Raw genomic sequence first — 15,414 nt, forward strand, 5'->3', positions numbered from 1 at the left:
ACTGTTCATTTCATGTTGGTGTAGCAGTGACACTGTGCCAGCTGATTCCCATAACCCTCCTTTTTCTCTCACCCTCTGCATTGTGCCAGAAAATTCAGAGGAGAAAGTAACAGGGAAGCAGCTCTAACAAAAAGCAACAGGAGCAAAGTGGCAAATGAAACGCAAAATGGCTTCACTGCTTTAATGAAGATGGGTACATGAGGAATAGAGGATGGCACGTTTTGGTGTACAGGAACCTAACATTACACATTTTTCATTTTGACCGCATGATACTGATTTCATTTTTTTCTGAGTCTGTACTCCAGGTGTAGATTAGTGTGTAAATAGGAATGTTTTAACTTCTTTGAACATGAACCCTATGTTTCTGCAATACGAAACCAAAAACTCTAATGTATTCCTGCAGAACTGCAAAGACCTTAATCTGTTTGTAAAATTTTTGCTTCCTTTCAAACTTGAAGTACTCATTGCTGCAGATGTGCAAGCATTAAGACATAACAAGTAATTATAACTGATTCATCATGTATACCAAGGTAGTTCTCTTGAGGCTTGATGGTTTGTTGTTTTCTAATGTCACCGTAGATCAAAGGAAAATGTTTCAAACTGTCCTCCACAGCATAAGAGACATTGCATATGGAAATCAGATCATACCAGGATTGCTCCCTACCATAGACAGCTAAAGTCACATAAGAGATACATTAGGAGAGATTTCTATACATGCACACAATGGCACAGAATTTCTGGCTGAGGGCATGCTTATTGAATCACCTCCAAATTGAAACTCTACCCACAGATTAACAATTAACGAAACCCTAAACAGTCACAAAGCATGATCACACTCGTTACTCATACTGAACAACAACAAAAAAATCAGCAACTGCCACAACAGCATTGACCCTAGAGCTTAGAATCATAGAATGTCCTCAGTTGGAAGGGACCCACAAGCATCATTAAGCCCAGCTCCTGTCCTGCATATGACAAGCCCAAAATTTACACCATGACTCTGAGGGCGTTGTCCAATCACTTCCTGAACACTGTCAGACTTGGGGCCATGAGTAATCATAAGGTGCCCAGCTTATTGTAACGTGCCCAGACTGCTGCAGCACTGCAAGCTGGACACACATTCCCTGGAAGAGAGAACAGTAGTTCCTGACCAGCTGCACCCACACTGCTTCCTTCCTACACAAGTGCCTCACTGCAACTGTACCCCTTCCACCAGCTCACCTGTTTGACAAAGGTGAATGTTTCAGGTTGAGCACAAGCACAAGTGCATGAAGGTTGGGGAAAGAGAAATGGGAATGAGCAGCAGAATTAGGGCATGAGAGAGAGGGGGTGAAGGTATAGGAAAAGGGGTGATATGCAAGAGAGGAGCTTACTGATATTTGAGCTGGGCACTCCAGAAAGGCAGTCAATCCTCAATTACCTATGGATGATTTAGCCTCAGTTCTGAATTAAATACAACCTCAGGGCAAAAGCACTGCAGGTAATTCAGTAAAAAGCTAGCTCAGGTCAGATAGGCTTAACTAATGCACACAGAGTACTGTGTGAACACTGGTGTAATTTCTGGGGCCAGCTCAGCAGTACGGCACCTTTCAGGAACAGCCTGAGTTAATGAGACCTGATGAGTCTCAACTGACTGAATGCAAAACCACTTACCTGTTCCTGCATCTGCTCCCCAGCTTTATCTCATTTAAAACAGCTGCAATGAGCCTATCTGTAATCAAGGCAGCTCCACAATATTACAGTATACTAGCATCTGTGTATGTATGTGTGTGAGTGAGAGAGAAAGAGGTCAGACTGAAGGCTTTGTTGTTGCATATTCCATATATATGTATTTAAAGGCACAGCAATTGTGGATCAACTTCACAGAGCAGCCTGAGGATACCTGTACTAACTGTTCACAATTTAATCTTGCACATATTACCTACTATTCTTGTTGGAAGGACATTTTCAAATATTTGTTCCCTATTTTAACCTCTAAATCAGTGCTTAGACAGGCTACTTCTTAGGACTTGTTTTTTTGTTTTTTGGGGGTTTTTTGTGTTTTTGTTGTTGTTGTTGTTGTTGTTGTTTTTCTTCTCTACATCTTCTACAAAAAAACAAAACAAACAAACAGAAGCCACCAAAAAAACACAAACAAACAAACAAACAATAACCCCCAAACCCCATAATTATGTAATATGTATCTGAAATGTATATATGTATATGTATACACACATGCTCACACACATATATATGCAGGTAATATGAAACAGTAGACAATATTTGGATAAGGAATAGAACCCATCACAGAGGGCCTAAGTAGCTTTTTGTATTTTTATCCAATGTTTTTATCCTCTCTATTGGCAACAGCAGTTTCAAACCTATTGCTCATTTCTCATGTGCAACATTATACAAGACAAGACTGAGATTATTTTTGCAGATGCTCTGAAGTTTGTAATCTTATATTGTCACAACTTTTTTTGCAAAGAGATAAAACAGTCACTGAAACTTTTGAAGTAATAATCTGAAAAAAAGTTTGTTCTAGCTCTACTCCTTATGCTAACAGTTTCAATAGAGAAGGTCTGTGTGTAAAAGAAAATAAATAAACAATGTTAGTTTTATTATTGGTATGACATCATTCTTATCTAGTTCAATATGAATTGTGATGTGACAATTCATGAATTTCAGCTATAATAATTGGGAACTTGCAATCTCATAGACATTAGTAGTTATATTTAAGAACCTGAAATGGATGAATAAAATTCACTTTAGAAAACGGCATAGAAAACTATCCAGGAAATTATTCTACCAGGTGAATTATTCTGAGCTCAGTTCTAGAACATATGATTAAAAAATCTGTGAGCCAGGAAAAAAAAATAATAAGTACTAGCCAACCATGTACCAAGAGTAAATAATAACCAGTCAACTGAATTTCCTTTCTTCTGGAGCTGTAAGATTTACCAATAGTGGACAACAGATAAAAGTTGTGTCTGGTGCACTTTGCAAGGCTTCTGATACTGCCCATGAGACATTTCCACAAGCAAGTTAGGAAATTTTGATTTAAACGGAATTTGAACTGATGGAAAAAACATAACTTGAATGTACTATGTGGGGATGCAATATCAAGTGAAGCTACCTACAGATTTGTACTTTTTCTAGTATTAATTTTCATTAATTGCTGTTTGATGAAATAGAAGGTAGATTAATTACACTCATAACGATGCAAAATTGAATGAGCAGCAAGCACTTGAGAGGAACATCATTCAAAGTAGTCTCAAAAAAAAAGAGAATTCAATTCAATTCAATAAATGTAAAGCACTAAAATAACTAGCTGAATAAAACAGATGAACATAGGAATGGGTTGCAAATCACTGGACAGACTGGACAGAAGTCTAGAAACAAGGAAAGAAATTTTAAAAGGCAGATTTACTTAGTCTAGAGAAGACTGAGCTGAAGTAAGTATCAGCCTTCAAATATATGAGGTTATTGCTGGGAGAGAGTAAACAGTTCTCAGTTTCCGTTGTGGTGACATAATTAGCTTAAATTGCACCAGTGGATATTAAGGTTGGAGATAAACTCTTTTATAACTGCAAGGATTGTAAAGCAGTAGAAAATATCTGCAGACCTACAAAAAAAAAAATCTTGACTTAAAGAGCAGGTTAGATAGAAATTATTTAATTTTACTTGATCCTGCCTGAGGTAAAAATCTGGACTGCACAGCCTTCCAAACCTCCTTCAAGCCCTATTTATTACACCTATCAGTCTTTTGTGGGAAAAACAAAACAAACCAAAACAACAACAACAAAAAAACCCACCAAAACTCTATAAAAAGTGGCATGGAGAATAAGACAGAACCTTAGGCTAATTTATAATATAATTTTTCACAGAACTTTAAGTGTTGGTTTGCATAAAAACACAACCAAATGCATTTCCTATAGCTAATATATTTTCAGTTTTTATTTTGATTACTTGATAACAACGGAGAACAAGAAACAGTACCTGCACACTGACTGACTATAAGAACACCACCACTTACTAAATTATTTCTTCTCCTGAGTTAGCTTGTTGTTATTGAAATTGGCCTCTCTTTGTCATGCTAGTTCTCATAATCTGATTTTTTTTTATGGAATGACAGTGCAAAACAGCAAGGCAGCACTTCCATTTCTGTATCTTTAGTTCTACTGAAAACTGCTAGCCTCAATGTCTCAGCTCAGATACAAGAAGCTTGTTCTACTTTAACTGATGTACCAGATTTCTCAGATGTTCGGTGGCAGAAGGACAGGTGAGCACTGTAATATATGGATGCAAAGTATACAGAAAAGAAAGGTCATGTGGGTGTTCAGATACTATTGTGTATTAAAAAGTAATTAAAACCAAAATTAGATTACATAATCTCAATAATTAACCCAGCATTTATATTCCATGTCTGAAGAATATGGTGAGTCTGCAAGTAGGAGTAATATGAACTTTCTACGAACAGGGAGATCAGAGAGGCCGTGGATTGCAGGAGATGTGACCGTAATGTGAGGCTTCAATCACTCTGCTCTAGCATTGTGCCTCCAACACTCAGATTCTGGCAGCTGCTGGTCTATGTGTCTGCCTTTCCCATATGGTAAAAGTTGGTAAAACTTCTCTGAGGAATAAAATTAACAATGTGTGTGATTCGCTTGGAAAGAGTTGCCACAGCATTTTCTTAAAGGGAGTTGTGGGCTTCTTTAAAGAAGTCAACGGGCATGCAGAGAAGTGTGATTTAGTTCAGGTAGGATACATACATATATTTTTTATATAAATTATAATAATTTATCACAAATTATTATCATTTATAAATTTTATAACTCAGAAAAAAGTTTTAAGAAACTTGGCAACATTGCATAAAAAGAAAGGTTCTCTCCTGAATGTATATTGGGTTGAAAGACAGAAAAGAGCAGGCAGGAATATGGTGCATTCTTATTGTAGAAGTTGGTTTTGAACAGATAAAAAATTATTTCTTTTCATAGCAGGTAGCAAGCTTGCTGCCACAGGAGGTTGGGAGGGTCAAGAAAATTAGCAGTTTCAGAGGGGGATTAGATAACTTCATGGGCAATGGGCTGAAAAATAGATTCTACAAGGAACAAGCAGGGTTGATATCCCCAATCCAACAGCTATGGATGCAAGTGGTGAGAGCAGTATGAGGGGAGCAGTCTGCAGAAGGCAGCCAGGCTGGTACATTCTCCCCACCAAATCTGTCCTAATGTAACCACCAGAGACACTTTGCTGGGCTAGATAGAATGCTGGTTTGTCCCAGTAAGGCACCTCCTATGCTCTCAAGTGTGGTGAGACCCAGTTTTAGTCCCATTTATAAACGTAGCTATGCTTTTATTTGTTGTAGGCCTATAAATACAAATTCTGCAACCTCAAACACTGAGAGAGCTCTGGCAAATGCAGAGCTATGTGACACCAAAAATATTTGTTAAAAGCAATGTTGTCCCCATCCAAATTAATGCCAAATCCTATGCAGGATGTTTCATTTCTTTTTCCTCAATTCTAAGGAAATCTGTAGCATTATAAATAGATTCTCTTTCAGTTAGAAACAGGAGAACGGTTTGATTTGTTACTATGTTGGCATAATATATTATTTATGTTACTAGTACATAATATCTTTTCTAGCTGCTGTTAAGAAGAGTCTTCAAACAATTGACTTTTTATGTAAATCAAGGAATACAAAAAATAGTAAACATGATATGTATTAAAATGCTGCCCATGTCTGCAAGATATTCCAATTATTTAGTCATCACAATTTTCCATTGAAATAAGAAAGTCTGAAATTTTGACAAGGTTGAAGCAACAAGAACGGTTCATCTGAGAATCCAACTGCATCTCCCCCTAGGGAGTAAAAGGGCATAACTTCTTCGTGCCTGAACAGATTGCTCCCAACTGGAGCAAGGGGGAAACAGAGTCCACGTCCTGACTCCTTGAATCATGTTGCAGCTGCAGCCCTTCTCAGGCAGCACAATATAAATCTGCTCCTTGCTTGGGTGGTGCAGCTTGGAAGATTACAACACAGACCAAAAGAACTGAATCTAATGATAATGCACAAGACAAACTTCAGGAATTACAGATTTCATAAAGCATGTTTCAAACTAGAAAGGATAAAAAATAGGTAAGTCTTTTCAACTGGCTCTTACACAGATTGCTTTAAAATCAGCCACCTCATAAGCATTCTCCCTAAATATTCAACACTGCATTCTCAGTGACATTGCTTAGAAGCAAAATTCTACTTTCTTCCTGACCCACTCAAATAAATAGCTCTGCAGTGGGAAAGATGTGCACATCCTCTTATTAACTGACTTGTTAGTTCTGTTCATCGCTCTTTTAACTGTGCAAAGAAGCGATATCACCAAATTACAGTCTACAGAATGCATGGAATAAAAACTAAGATGATTTGGATGGATACAAAACAGCACATTATATCCACAAGGTATGTTGTGTGCTTTATTAAACAAAATTGTAAGGAAAGTCACATATCTTCTTCCTCTCTTGGCTGTCACTTTATCTATTTCCTATGCTCCATTACCTCTGCACAAGCCCAGGAGGTGTTTGCACATAATAGCATTTCATTCTTGATTGACTTTACACTGAGCGTTCCCCTTCTATTATGCACACATCTGATTTTGCATTTTATCGCCACTTAAAAAAATCTTGTGAAACCCATACAATACTATGGGAAACATGCCTTATAAACAAATTTTTAAAAGGATATTTTTAGTTCCCAGAGATGCAAAGACATGAGACTAAAGTTCAAGAAATCTTTCTGCAGTTCTTATTTCTGAAAGGGACATAATTATAATGCATTGTGCATCTTTGCTGTAATTTTGAAACTGTGCTCCAAAGTAGCTATTGCAAGTAGATTAATGCCAAAACAGATTATAGTCTGTTTTTTGATGGCCAAATGGTTAAATGGTTTGGAAATCTGAGATAACATGTCTAACATTTCAGTAGCAAGAAACATACAATCACTTTTGCTACGATCTGCCCCAATTTTGTGTCTAAGAATAAGAATTACAAATTATTTTGTCATTGCTCAGTGATATATGCCAAGAACTTGTGTTGAAGATGAAATATGATCAAAACAAGTAAAGAGTGGGGTTTTTTTGTTTGTTTATGGGTTGTTGTTTCTTTTTTCTTCAATAGAATCAGCAGTGTCTAAATAATTTGTAAAAATATACGAAAACAGGATCCATGCCCTGCACAGTTCACAAGTTTCTTCCCTAAGAACTCATGTAGCAAATCTTCATAGTATATGGGGGACCAAAACTGACCAGTATCAAAGGTAAATAAGAATACTGCAGAAAGTATGACAAGGGTAATAAAAACCTCTACATTTGGGTGATAAAATTAAATGTACATTTTGTTGGATGTTATTATCCTACTTTTTTAGAGAAAATAAGTGTGTAAACCAGCAAAATTTCAAGTATGTTCTGAATGAATACATTTGATTTTCTTTTTGTACATGTTATGCTCAGCAACATATGATATATAAAAGCAGATGAAAATATCTAGGAAGACCTTTTTTGTTGTTGTTTTTTCTCATTTTCTTGTAAAATGCTGTACACACAGAGTCTTGATATATACTATATTTATTTCTCTTTTGGACTTGCCTCCTCCATTCCCTTGTTAAAATAACAAAACAAACAAAAACAACTTCTATGTTTTCACAAACAATTCCAAAGTACTGAGTTTTCTCTGAATTGTAAATTGAAATAGGAATGTAAATTTATCTGTATTTATATAATGGAAAGCTTAATTTAAAAAAAAAATATATATATTTTGGGGAGAATTTTTTTTGTCATTATTTTTAAGTGAGAGAATGTCTTGCATTAAACCATACCAAACTAAGAAAATGAAATTTAAACATTAAGAATTTTGGTATTGCAAAAGTTGTAGATTTTAACCTGGATCACTCCCTGCACATATCCTAGATTTCCTCATCAAAACACAGATGAACAGACATACACAAATTCCTGCATTTTTAAAAGACATTTAAGATAGATGAAATAATTTAATTGAGAGAGAGAGAACTGAATATTAACAAATATTAAGAGGTATACTGGAATATTTCAGAAACTACTTGTTGTAACAGTACTTTCCTGGAAGGCTGGCATTAGAGGGGATAGAATTGTGACTGTGTCCATTCAATCTTACATTTCTCACTGAATATCTTATGAAAAGTAGCTTTCCACTTTGATGTGGATGCCTGACTTTACCTGAAAGTATTTTTTTTACATAGTTCTTATCAATTTTAATAGAAATAAATTGCTCTGAGAAAACGTGTAGTTATTCCTATCTGAGCTTACTTTACTTCAGTGCAAACTATAAAATAAGAACTAAAAACTAGTTCTAACACTTAACCTTTATGCTGGATAGCAATTATTTCTGAATTATTTCAATAAATCTCTTCCCATTTAACTTTTTTTTTCTTTCCGTAACCAGAATACTAGCAGACAGACAGCACAGTGCTGCCCAACAATGGTGTGCTATGAACAACTACTACAAGAGCTGGAATCCTCCAGGCTGTGTCACCTTCCTCACAGTACATCCCTCATAGGGAACACTCAAATATCTTTGGAAAAGAAAGGAAAGTAAAATACAGAGATGGATTGAAATGAAGTCAGAATGTCTCCAGGGAGAAGAATCAGTACCAAAACATTAAAAGGAAAAGATCATCATTTTCTGTTGAGTATTGTGAAAAAGTGCTTGTTTTCACATTATTTTTAATAATCCATTACAATTCTTTTGATGTACATGGAACAGAAAATGAGTCCTGTTGTTCATTCTTTTTCTTTCTGAGATAGTTTTAAAAATACAATCTGCTATTTATGCATTTTTTTTGTGCTAGAAATTATAATTACAGTGAAAAAGTCTCATTATTCAATGGCAGTAGAAGGAGAGAAATTTGAGAATGATAACCTAATGGCAGCTTACCTATCATTCAAAACAGGTTGAAGAATCATTTATACTACATATTGTTAAATAGAATCCGTGAACATCAGTCCTACAGAAAAGTCTAACAATGACCATACAGTCCGTGCACTTCAGAAATAGGCATATGGTAAAACGTGAAATCAAGAGAACACATTTTCTGTGAATCCTACAGCGAAAACTCCCCAGTTTTCTCATAACAAAAAAAAATACATGCTTTGTATTCTACACTAAGAGTTCTCCAAAGGCTGTCGTGTTCTTTTAATTAAGACTTGTGATTTTAAGATTGCCTAATGAAAGAATTAAAAAAGGAATTGGGTAATGAGCACCCAAGGAAATTAAAAGTCAGGTGCACAATTTTCTTAGATTCCACTGACAATTCTGGGTTATGTATAAATCATTCTAATAATTAGAGCCATGCAAAATGATTTAATTCATACAAAAAACCCCTTATAATTGAAAAAATACATTAATTTTCACCTTGACAGAAATATAGGAAAAATAATTTAATAAAAAACAGAAACTAACATACAAATAAAACAATATGATTGAATAGAAGTTTCAACATGCAAGATTTTCCTTAATCTCACGATATTTAGCTAGAAAGTTTGAAAGAAAGATACTTGTTAGACATTTTTCTCAGAAGGTGAGTGATGTTTGACCTAAAAACTTCTGCAGTCTAGCAGGAGGAGGGGAAAGAGGTGGAAGGGAAACTTACTGAGATTAAATTTGCATAAATTCATCTACATAAAACCAGGAGCATTTCTATCTTACAAATTTTTCTCCTCAACTGAATTTTTGTACTTCATCAACATGGACCTTTATATAACTATGCCTTAAAGGAAACAAACTAACAGCCTTCCAAACTTTTCCAGTTTAACAATTGCACTGTTCTTCCTACCCTTTACTCTCCACTTACATTTTGTCCATCTCTTCCCTTAACCATAGACATAAGACATGTTAGATAATTTCACCATTTTTTTCCCCAATTGGGAACAATGTTATAAGTCTTGATGGAAGCCACTTATAAATATACAATGTTTTTTCATCCACATACACTTTATCAGTATTATAATTTAAATGCACAAACCTCCAGTAATTCTTTTCTTGTAAAACCTTCTGTCTCTAAACTGATCCTATCAACAATATCTGTTGTGGATTATTATTGCAGGTGTGTATAGCTCTGGGAAAAGTAGTTTAGCATAACTAATCTGAAGTGCTATTTCTGAGTTAATAACATGAAGCACAATATGGTACGTTACACCTTACAGTCACGGCTCAGAAGGGCCACTTTACTGTGCCTATCCCCAGTTCAGCTTCTGCTGACTCTAAAGCACTTCTCCCTGACTTGAATCAGCCTGCATGAGACATGTGCTTCAGTAAACTAGTACTAAATTTACTAATTTTATTTACTTTATTTTATTAGTCAAGGAATATTTACAAAATACAAATGGCTGATACAGTTGATTTTATTAACTGACTCACAGTAGGTCGGTGCTCTTAGAGATATCAGCTAGTACCCACAGATATAATTTGATTCTTTAGATTCTATATTCTTGTTCTTTATCATATGCTTTAATGACAGGTCTGGGAATGAAAAAAGCCCCACTTAAAATCACACTATGAGCAAATGACTTAATAATTTTTATGGGTTCTGATGCACTGTTATTTCTCTGCAAAACACAATCACTTCTGTCAGAACTGACTCCTACATCTGAATGTCATTATAGGAATGTGCCAAATATAGCCCTTTTCTTCATGGAAATATTATGCCATATGGGCCACATATGAAGAGGTAGAAGGCTTTATAAGAACAGTTAAAAATGCTATCAGTGCTGATCATGATGCACAGTAGGAATTTAAGACACACACATAAGATACCACAAAAGAAAACAATCCCATTCATATGGTAAAACATATGTCAAAAGGTTGGACATTTACCCTGAGATCAGGTCCCACACCATGCCACCTTCAAAGCTGTCTGTTTGAATAAATGATTCTGCGATATGCACAGCAAGACATCTCTAGTAACTCACAATGGCTCAAAATACATCATTCCTCCTCACAGACAGAGAAATGCTTAAATTTACCTTCTGGGGCCCCTAACATTAGAAGGACATGGACCTGTTGGAGAGGGGCCATGAAGATGATCAGAGTGAAGGAACACCTGCTCTGTGAGGACAGGCTGAGAGACTTGGGGCTGTTAAGCCTGGAGAAAAGAAGGCTTCAGGAAACCTTCTAAGCAGCCTTCCAGTACTTAAAAGGAGAGGTACTTTTTACAAGGGCATATAGTCATAGAATCTATAGTTTTTTAACTCTTTATGCTTACATAAAAAAAAAAAATGTCCAGAAATTAGTTACAGTTATTTATAGGTTTAGATTGTTCTACTTTGATATTTTGTTAGGCCTAGACTTTTTGTTTGTTTGCTTGTTTTGGTTAAGTTTTTGTTTTTGTTTTGAATTATTCCTTATTTTCTCTTCTTCAGCTATTTCCACATTCCTGTTATCATCAAGTAAGGCCAGATGTGTAAGATGCTGAACAATTACAACTCTCAGTTCTCTTGCTTTCCAGCATCTTTCCAGTGTTGTTTCTATTACTTCCACTTCAATTTTTTAAAGGAAACCTACCCAAGATTATCATTGCACTGTAATAATCTGAATCAAAGAGCATTTATTACAAATTTATTACCTACATTTAAGATCTGACATCAGCAAAAAGCTCAATATCAGTAGTTATTAAGAAAGTATCACTGCATGTTTGGGATAGTTATACCTTGCTCTTGTCCAGTTATTTAAGCACAAAAAAATTAACAGTAAATATTACACTTTTTTTTTTTGCACAGTGAATCGGTTTAGCTCATATTTTGTCACCCTGAATGGTCTTCCTACCTTTGATCATCTATTTCTGATTGGAGGTTTTACAATAATCCCTCAAGAAAAAGATGGATAAGCATTATTTTTTTCTGACACTGTACTTTTGTAAATAGCACATAACTGCAGCAGCTGAGTTACTTGCATGTTAATGGCTAACAGGAAAACTTTTCTCAAGCAAATAGAGCAGATAGTTGCAATATTTGAACTGCATGAACCCCAATGTGAATTCCATGTTTAACAATTCATCTGGAGGATTTGACAAGTCCAGAAGCATGAAAAAGAAAGTTGGGAGCTGGCTGTCATGACTGAACCTCTATGTGTGAAACTCACATTTGGCTGCACAAAATCTTTAATATCAGTAGAATGCACATGAACATTAGGAGCGCCACAGTGATAAGTTAAATTGATGCTTTATCTCAGTAAGTGCAATGGTCCACAAAAGCAGCAGAACACAGTTCTGGAAATTGATTTTTTACCTTGCTTAGTGTATCAGCTAGCAACAGAAACAGATGGGAGGTTTGAGTAATGCAAAATGGCCCACATTTACTACAAAACCAGTTTTCTTTTAATTAAGTCCTCCTTCAGCCCTGGTTGTGTGAAGAGCTGAATTCTCTGGTTCAATTCAGAAAAATACTTTAATATCTTTCTTGAGGAAAACATATAATCTTATTGCTTTTAATGGGATTACTTTCATATTTCAAGCTCAGTATGTACTCAGTCATTTTCTAGGATTTCATTGCAGTGCTTAGTAACCTGAAAAAAAAAAAATATTCTGCCTATTTGCATTGTAAATTTGTTGTCTGCTAATATCAATGTTTGAGATTTTTATTTTGCAGTAGTGGAGGGATTGGTTTTATATCAGACCAAACAAAATATAAACATACAACCCCATCCTACCACCTTCCCCAACTAGTAAAACAAAAAGAGAATCTGGAAATGCTGGAATCTAGTGTTTCTTCAACATGTTGTTAATTATTATCAAAGGACATCAGTTGTTAGAGGTGTTACACAAAATCATATATTTTGTCCTCATTTTCTGCATGCAAAATTCAGTTTAGCAGAAATAAAAGGAGAATATATTGAAGAAGAGATGGGCCAAAGGGGATTCCAGTACCAGAGAAGAGTCTGGCTGTGTTCAACAAAGGTGAAGAAGAAGGTGGCAGGAGGAGAGTGAAGATCGGGCAAATTTAGAGCACAATGCACCTCTCTCCTCAGTCCCCCATCGTAACAGATTCCCAAGACATGCAATTCTCTCTCCCATTATTTCCCTCCCTCTCCAGAACCACAGGAACTTGCTGTTTTTTCACCCTAAATCTAGTGACAATGCATGCCTAGTGGTGGGTTACATGAAGAAATAAATGGTATAACAGCTAGAGAATGGACAAAAATATTCAGGACCCCTGTGCCCCTGAAAACAAGTATGCCTTAATGTCTCTTACGGTGTTTTTATAAATACTACCTTTCACTTTAAAGAAGCTCTACATAGCATATAACTTAAATGTTTTGCAGGAGCTTTAGTGAGTTAGATATCTGTTTTGATTACTTCACGTGAGTGTTGTAAAACAATATATCCATGTAAATCAACAGAGAACTCTCCATGAGAGCTTCTCTAGGTACGAAAAAAAATATAATATTCTACTGGGAAAAGAGAAAAGGAATTCCAAGAATTTCACTTACTGCAAAAGAGCTAAGTCACTAGAAACTAGTTATTTAACATATTCCAGAGTGACATTTTTTTAAACAATCTCTTCATGAAAAAGGATTATAATGACACTACTGTCTGCTCTGCCTCAAGAGAGAATTGTCCATCTGTTAGCAGATCTCTGAATCCATATTATTATTAAGTAGTGTTTATAGAAGTATCAGAGTACCCTTGGCACATTGAGAAACCAATAGGGCACATTTCAAGACAGTAGATTTTTTTTAGTTAAAATTCTAGGATCGTTTTCCACATAAAAGAACTGTGTTTCAAGATCAGCTTCATTAGGAAGCTCTGCTGGGATTTCATGTTTTTATTTTCTTACAGAGGAAAACTTATTTCTCTAAGAAGAGCTCCATCTCCTCACACATAAAATGTGCAAATATACAATTGTTCCCCCTAGTTTTAATTTGCATTTTATGATTACAACTAGATTAGAATTTTACACATTGCATCATTATTTAGAAACAAGTTGCTTTTATATTTCCTGCAATTTCTGAATAAAAACAAAGCCACTCTTAGCTTTTCTTGTTACTACTGCTAACAACATATATTAATATGTATACAAAACTACAGCCCCCTAGAACTTGTATAACTGTCCTAACAGATCCTCACTAATACTTAGAACTAAATAATTTGTCAAAATTTTATCAGGACTGGTCCAGCTCTTAAAGTAAATCACAGCCGAGGTGGAAGGGATGCAAAGGTGGCATAAAGCCATGTTTTCCTTCCTTTAATGTCTTTCATTGACATGGTATACAGCTCAGAATCTTGTTATCTGAGAATAGCATTCATATATAATCACAGAATAATTTAGGTTTGAAGGGACCTTTAAAGATCATCTTGCCCAACCTACTGCTCAAATGAGGCCAAATTTAGAATCACATGAGGTCGCACAGAGCACTATCCAGATTTGTTTTGAATATCTCCAAGTATGGAGAGTCCACAACTTCTCTGGATAGCCTGTTCCAATGTTTCATTACATGCATAATGAAGAAGTTTTCTCCTAATATCTCATCAGAGTTCCCTTTGTTGCAGCATGTGTCTGTTTCCTCTCATTCTTTTACTGTACACCTTTGAGAAGAGTCTGGCTCTGTCTTCTGTACAGTCTCCCATCTTGTAGCTGTAGGCACCAATAAGGTCCCTCCTGGGCTCTCTCCCAGGCTGAGCAAGCCCAGCTCTCAGCCTTTCTTCATATATCCAGTTCTCCCACCCCTGACAGCCTTAGTGGACCTGCACTGGAACCCTTCCATGTCTTACCTGAACATTTGGTCTCACAGATGTTGATTAAAGGGGAATGACCACTTCCCCCAACATGCTGCCTAGGGTCCTATTAAATGCAGCCCAGCACCTAGTTAGGCTTTTTTTTTTTTGATTGCTGCCCGAGCACACACAGAGCTGGTGAAGGTTTAAGCAGTTTTTACACTTTCTAGCACAGCAGGACTTCCCCATGGTCCACACTGTGGACAGTACATAACTTTAAACAGTCTTTTTATACTCATGGTATGTTTGTAGAGGGCCCAATGCACAACATCTCTGAGTAGCACATGTTAATGGAAGGCTGGAAGCGCACAATGAAAGGCTGATTCGGATAAAAGATTAGGTCGGGTAAGGTCCAGTGTTGAGGGAACTGGTCAGTTATAACACAGGTCAGACTTAGAAATACAGAAAAGTATAACTGCTATTGAAAAATGCAACCCTAGTGAAAAGTACATACTTCTAATGTTCCACATATACATGCAAATGTAAATGAGTTCCTATACTCTTGTCCTTTCCTTGCTGAACCTAATGGAATGCCAGTTGCACTAATCATTATAACGTTTCCCAGAAGCTTATTTGGCAGGCATTGGAAAACAAAAAAAAAATCAAATTATTTCACAATAGGCCAATAAAATCAAACAAGA

At 35.9% G+C, this 15,414-nt stretch overlaps 1 protein-coding gene across 5 annotated transcripts in view; it reads right to left on the reverse strand.

Annotated features, from left to right (window-relative positions):
• DMD (dystrophin) overlaps window positions 1-15,414 on the reverse strand; it is a gene marked incomplete at both ends in the record, with an annotated part of 1,256,016 nt that overhangs the window by 323,469 nt on the left and 917,133 nt on the right. The gene's annotated exons all lie outside the window — the stretch shown is intronic.

The sequence above is a fragment of the Nesoenas mayeri genome, assembly GCF_963082525.1.
Source record: "Nesoenas mayeri genome assembly, chromosome: 1".
Lineage (NCBI taxonomy): Eukaryota > Metazoa > Chordata > Aves > Columbiformes > Columbidae > Nesoenas > Nesoenas mayeri.